The sequence below is a fragment of the Charadrius vociferus genome, unplaced genomic scaffold, assembly GCF_000708025.1.
Source record: "Charadrius vociferus isolate BGI_N301 unplaced genomic scaffold, ASM70802v2 scaffold134, whole genome shotgun sequence".
Classification (NCBI taxonomy): domain Eukaryota; kingdom Metazoa; phylum Chordata; class Aves; order Charadriiformes; family Charadriidae; genus Charadrius; species Charadrius vociferus.
The window spans coordinates 1,553,813-1,561,246 of record NW_009648333.1 but is presented as its reverse complement, the minus strand read 5'-3'; positions in this window follow the sequence as shown (position 1 = coordinate 1,561,246).

Sequence of the window (7,434 nt, the reverse complement as noted above, 5' to 3'; positions counted from 1 at the left end):
TTTCCCTATCCCTGACCCTCAACAAGCCCCCGAGGACCTACAGACCATTATGCCTCTAAGCCCAAGTTCATGGCAACTCTGCTCTGCTTCAGCGCTTTGCTGGGGGGAAGAAGGAAGATCCTGGCCAGGGGAAGGGGAGGCGGGGTGGAAATGCGATGTGGCTCTAGGCATTATCCCTCCACTGCTGGAGCATCATCCCTGCATGAGCAAGGCAGAAATACAGCACATCTGGGCAAAGTGGTGCAAGGCGAGCTGCTGGTCTAGGATGGTGAATGCCACCACCCCATGGGATTTTGGTATTAAGCAGTTTCATGTGCACATGAAAACACAGTGCTCCCAGTGCGTCTGTGCCCTGATCATCATTAACTGCACCGTAGAGGTGCTCAGAGGTGCCGTTAGTGATGACAGATAGGTTGGTCAGGGAGGAGGGACATGGCTGTGGTGCAGTCTGGCTGCCTCTCCCCAGCCCCTCTCAGGGGGTCCCTGACAGCACCACGGCTTGGCGGAGTCAATGGGAAGCTTCCCAAAGACTTGAGTGGGCTTCACGTCAAGCAGCCTGAGTAGATGTGGCTTGGGAAGATGCTCTCCCTGACTGACCACAGAATGACTGTCTGTCCTCTGCACAGGCCTCTGGGGACAGCCAGGAAGATTTGAGGAGTGGGGAAGATTAATTTTTTTTGTTATATTTTTTTGGCATTTCTATGTGTTTATGTGGGCAGCGTAAAAACTGATTTCTTTTGCTATTCTCGTCTGCTTTTACTAACTTGGATTTATTTTTTTTTATGCTATGGTAAGTACATTAACCTTCAGTTTAAAATCTAGCTTGCTTTTGAAATGAAAATCTTATATAAATTACCAAATTAAATCCTAAACATTCCTCAGGCAGTTCACTATTTACTTATTTTATTTTTTTTAATTACATTAGCTAGAGGCATTCTTATGGATTTGTAGGTGTTTGGATAACTTAAATTAAAATAGCAAAACAGACTAGACTAGATAAGAGAAACTTAGGTCAAATTATTCTGGTTGTGACATATGTGATACATAATGCTGCGTAATTAGATATTAAAGTGGTTGCTGTGCAGCAGGATGTTTTATGAAAATGGGACAAATGTTTTTTAAATGTACCACTGGAAACCAGACAGATGGTAACCTATATCCCCAAGGAGGATAGCTGAATTCCACCAAGTTTTTGATATGAATTTGAACTGTAGTGAACAGGAAAGGAGGGAATTTGTGATTATAGCTTAGCTCGCCATTAGTCAATGTTTGGCTGAATGTGCGAAGGATGCTTATATGGTGCTTAGTCTGGACAGTAATGTTTTCTGGGGATTTGTTCTTTCTCGAGCAACAGCAGAGCAGATGGTGACAAAGTAGATCTAGCAATAAATCATGGAGACAGGATACTTGAAGCAAGCAAGATGGTCCAGAAGAACAAAATAGAAACTGGGGGGTACTTATTACACACATGCAGAGTGTATTCCCTCTAATTTTATTAATGCTGGGGACAGTATTTAAAGGCTGAGTGTTTTTACGTAGTTTGGCTGTTAAAACCCCTACTAAATTTTTTAACCAACATCCTTTGGGAGCAAAACTTTTCAGGCCACATTAAAAAAAAAAAAAAAGAAATCACAGCTATGTACCGGTTTTGTGGCTCCGCAGGATTTAGCTGTGAAACCATGGCAGGCTTCAGCTCTACCTGGTGCACATAACAGTAATGGGAAAGACCCCCTGCAAATATTCTATGAAGCACAGAGGAAGAAAGAGTAATCCCAGGAAACAACATCTTGATGAACCTATTTTAGCACACTTAGCAGCTGGATGATGTTGTTCCCTCAGCTCCCTACCTGGGAGGCAGTGCAAATTCCCATCCCTGCCAGAAGCTGCTGCTTCTTTGCCAGCCGGGCTGCAGCCTGACACCAGGAATGGCGCTTCTTCCCCATTCCCTGCTGTTTGCTCTCCTGCCGTCACACCAGCACCTGCATCCACATCATGACTTCTCTCTGTCAGATCTGTAGTAATATTTCAGCTGGAGTGTTTATAGTTATGTTCCCCAGGTTGGAGGCTGCTGATGTGGAGGAAGGCAATGGTGAGTGGTCCATGGCCTTGGTTGACAAAGGGACCCTTAGGCCACCCTTCTTGCACTAAGCTAGGTAGAACCTGGCTTCTGAGAAACGCTGTATCATGAGGAGATCATAAAATCACGGAATCATTTAGGTTGGAAGAGATCTTTAAGATCATCAAGTCCAACTGTTAACATAACGCTGCCAAGTTACCACTCAACCATGTCCCTCAGCAGCACATGTCTTTTAAATACCTCCAGGGATGGCCACTCAACCACTTTCCTGGGCAGCCAAACTGCTGGATGGCAATTCCCAGCTCGCCAGGCTCAAGCAAAGGATTACCGTTGCATTTTGTACACAATAATACAGCTCGGATAATCCGAGAGACAGAAACTATCCATCAATTCGACAAATGTTTTTTTCACAGGTCTCCCTATCAGATCATTCCTGGCGCCTTTCAGGATGCGCCACGCCACAAGCAGCATCATACAGCCTTGACATGCAATCAAACCACAACGATCTTATCACGCGGCGATTATCAAGTGGTTGCTAATCATGCGGCCCCTCGGATCATTTGTCGTTCACTTAAAGTTAGCATTTCCTCTAATCTGCCTCATCTCAGCGACGCCGTGAGACAGCCCTGCTGCAAACGATTGCTACAGCGAGGTGTGTTTGTGTGCTGCACAAAGGAGCGTTACACAAAGGAGCCTCTTTTTAGCAGATGAAGGACTGGGCAAACTAAAGGCAGGATTATTGAGCAGTGAGTATTGGCATTTTTGGTGCAAAATGTATCATGAAAATGTATTTCAACAGCCCTCCAAGAGAGTAATTTTCAATCAATAATTATAGAAATAGAGCTATTAAAATACCAATGAGCAATTCCCCGATATCGTAATGCCTCCATTTTCTTTTTCTGCTCATGTATTGGAATGAGTTGTTGTAATGTGAAAACAGGTGGAAAAGTGAGACAAGCCATTATGGGGAAGGGCTAAAAGCATAATATTTTGTTCAGTCTTTCAGTAGCTTATACACAGTTTTGAATGAAGAGAGTAACAAAGCCTTACATCTCCTCTCTGCACACATTCTTGCATAGTGGTTGGAATTAAACTTCACATTGTAGACTTTCAAGAAGAATCAGCCTGATTTCCCATGTATATATTAAGCTCTGTATAATGAAGGTTTGCATACTGAGATCTATTTAGGATGTGATTCCTAATTTGTCCATTTCTGATTATCATCAGGACATTTGGGTATAACTTAGATACTGCAGAAGTAGCATCCTTTGAATACTAGAATATGTATAAGTAGACAGAATTTCTGCTAAATGATACAAACAAATGGGACCTGCCTTTCATGAACCCATGCTGACTGGGCCTGATCATCTGGTTGTCCTACATGTGCTGCATAATGCACTCAGGATGATCCGTTCCATACATTGTAAACTATGTAGTACAGACATATAACTAGCCAGAAAATGTTACATGCTGGGAGTGGTGATGAAAGGCTCAGAAAGACAACAGGACAACTGGAAAAGATGGTGCCAAGAGTGAGTAAACAGAGTATCTCCATTACAGGGAGTAAGAACAGACTAAGGCTATTTAGCATGGAACAGAGACAGCATAGGGGGGATATAGTCAAATTGTGAAAGGCGTGGAAAAAGTGGATAGCAAACAGTTGTTCTTTATGTCTTCTAGTAATAGCAGGTGGTAGCTATTGTGGTGCTGACTACAGACGGTAGTCACCACCCCTGGAGGTCATTAAAAGACGTGTAGATGTAGTGGTGAGGGACATGGTTTAGTGGTAACTTGGCAGTGCTAGGTTAACAGTTGGACTTGATGATCTTAAAGGTCTCTTCCAGTCAAAATCATTCTATAATTCTACAAAATTAGCGAAATGCTAATCAAGCTTTGGGATGGGACATTTCAAATGCTAAAAGTATACATGTGCAAAAAGCCCCAAACCCAACAACCACTAGACAATCTTGCAGGGGAAAAAAATGCCACCCAATGAAAAGCTATAACTGCCGCCTGGTGTGAGTGGAAGCACAACTGCAAGCAATGCCATAAGTAACTTGACGCTGTCTGGTACAAGTTCCCCAAGCTTCAGAGGGTGTGAATGTGTTTGTGGTATGTCTGTAGGCCATGATTTTCCCTTGCACTTGTGTTTGCAGCCTAGAGCCATGCGCTCAGGCATGCTGCTGGTGCATTCGGAAGCGCATCCTTCCCGGTGGAGCCACTGCTAAGGATGGGGGCCAGGGGACCGCCTAGGGCACCCACAGGCCATGTGAATGAAAGATCCCCTGGCCGTTAGGTCTCTCCTAAGCCAGGCTGACCGCCGGCGTGTCATTGCTGGTAAAGATGTGGTGCAGGCATATGGCCCTGCAACCATGATGGAGTCAGAGTAGCTGCCAGGGCTGGTTACTGCCCCTGCTTTTCCCCATTTTGCACGTTGGAGCCAGTACTAGTTGAGTTTTGTCCCTCCTGCCTCTCCTTCCCAGTGCGTAGGTTACTCATTTGTCCATCAAGAGAAAAATAAGATATCTCAGTGGTGGCACACAAAACAGCTTCTTAAAGCTGGGGTTTTTTTTCTCTCTCTCTCTTCTCTCCTCTCTTTTCTCCTCTTTCTTGGTGAAGAAGGGATGCAAAAAAAAAAAAAAAAAAAAAAACCACAGTAGAATTCACTTATTTCTTTTCATTTGTAGGAAATATTTATAAGGAATGACATTAGAACAAAAAGTTTAATGAGTCACATCTCAAATGCTTTACTTAATGTTTCTTTCCTTATAACATTAAAATATCATCAGAATAAGCAGGCTGAAGTTCCTGCGCCTGAAACCTTGTACATTGTTTTACTATTTAATGCTGTGCAAAGCCTGGGTCATGTTAACAACTTTGATCCTCTGGGGTCATTAATTCCATCAAAATCAATGCAGCCAGACCCATTAAAGCTTGACAATAAAAAAAAAAAATTACCAAAGCAGGAGGTAAATTCATTGTAACGTGGTGGCATAACCTTTTCATTTGTGAAGATAACTAAAGCCTGGGGGCAGAGATGTCCTTACTCTTCCTAAATTTTAATTCTTCAAAGTCAGTGTAAGGAGAGAAACGAGATATCTGGATGCTTATCTGATATTATCTGTCAGAGATAGCTCTTTTGACAGGGTTACTTCTATGTTAAAGCAAAGAAAGCAAGCTTTGGGAGGGACTCCAGGCCTGGGAGTCCCCCAGCAGTGGTCGCCAGTGGGGTTTTGGTAGTGCCTGCTCTAGGAACAGAGGGAACATCCTCACGTCATTCATGAGTGAGAACACTGTCTTGGTCCTTATAATTAGTTTACAGTGCTGTGAAGTGCAGCATTAAAATTATAAAAAGAGAGGCTATATAATTAATACATTAGCAAAGAATCCTTTAATTTTCAGAAATTGTTCTGTTAGCATGACATATAACGGTGACAGAGGCTACCAAGAAGTCATTTGTCTATAAATAATTTTACTGAATATTTAAACGTATTTCATCTTACTGTTAGAAGCTGGGAGCATAATTGCTTCTTTTGCTTGGATTTAATATTAAGGTTTGATTTGAAAGGTGTTACTTCAGTGAATGAGTAGTACAATTACAAAATAAACTCAAATGTCCCAGGAGATCCTTAAGGTCTGATTTAGTAAGGTATTAGTTGCTGGTATAAAATTTCCAAGACTATCTTGTGCACAGATGCTATTTTTAAGAATAAAAAAAACCCCTCTGGTGCTAAAGCTGTGGGAATGAGGCCCTTTTCATGTCAAAGGTGATGTATGAACTGATAGCTCATGAAAGGTGAAGCTTTGACTAACTTATCAGACGCCTACCTTCAGAGTTATGGCTGGATGAAGCCATTTGACCAATTACCTTTACTGATGGCCTGAGCAGTCTGTGAGCTTGTTTTTGTTACCAGTGACAATATGGTCCAATTTGATGCCCTCAGACCAACATAACTAAACAAATTAACTTTCCATTCCAAAGAAAATGTAACCTAAAGCAAGCTATGATTTATGTGAAACAAATGCTGGCTACAGCCCATGGGGTCTGCAGCTTTTACCTCTGGCCAAATTACTTTTAAAACCACACAGGAAAACTCTGAAGTTCAATGAATGAGTAGTACTTACTACCAAAAAATAAATTGCTAGGGCCTGTGCAGATGCTGGCAAATGTATCAAACCTTCCACAAGTGCAGCTTTTTATGAAATGTTCAAATGGCTGGAGAGGTTCGTGTGCCGGGCGACCCGCTCTGCTCAGTGAGAGCAGCAGCACAGAACACGGTGCTCCAAGTTGATTTTTCAGTGACACCATATATCATGCAATTAAAAACTCAAAACACACAGGTACGTAACTGAAAACATGTCTATTTTGCTGGCGTCTGATACCGAAGCAGAAATCATTTTGCACTTTGTATTTCAGTCCAAAACGCTTTCCTTTTGCTGTTTTCCTGTGTAAGGGAAGTTGGGTGTTTGCTCTGCAGGACCTTCCTGGCACCAGAGAATGGACCCCAAAGGGACAGGGCTATGAATGATGTTAGATTCATCACCAAATTCCCATCTGAGAGAAGAACCTGCAGTGTAAGAACCGAGCACTCAGCAGTGGTCCACACACCACCTCCCTGTCCACACTCAGGTCTGGGCCCATTCATCCCTTAGACTCCTGCCTTCCCCAGCACTAACTAGGTCTTTCTCTTAGAAGGTCCTCCCCAAACCAAGAGGGCCTGTGAATGGGTCTTCAGCCTCCCATGGGATGGTGGAGGTGAGTGGGACCACCTCACAAGGCGGATCAGATCCCACGCTGGTCTCACTGCACTAACATTGCTTGCCTTGGTGCCATCTTGCCTCTGTCCTGGAGCACCTCTTTGAAGGTATGGTCATGGTGGTAGGCACTATAAAAGAAGGACAACAGCAGTGTTAAGTACAAGTGGCAGCACTACACTGCCCGTGCTTTCTCCTCTGTGGAGATCCAGCTGTGGGACTGTCTCCTCATAGCAGAGAGAGCAAAATGTCTCTTTACAGCACATGAAAAAAGTGCTATTTCTAGAGCAAGGAAAAAGAATATTTGGGCTTCCCAAGAAACCCATTCACTGACGATCCTTCTGTACTTTTGTGTTTCTTTTGTTGTGTTTTCTCTGTTTAATAGTCCTATAAATCTTTTGGTATATTCTCTTCAGGCTATATCCATCCCTCCAGCATCTTTTTCCTTTAGGTTAATATTTGCCATGTTTACTGTTAATTCAGATTTGTGGTGGCCTATCTTTAATTACAGATTGAGAAAACCCTGAGAAGTGCTGGGAAAGGTTCCTCTGGCAGATCGTTTGCTAGTTAGAAAGAGGCAGTGGTGTATTTGCTGGTTGAGG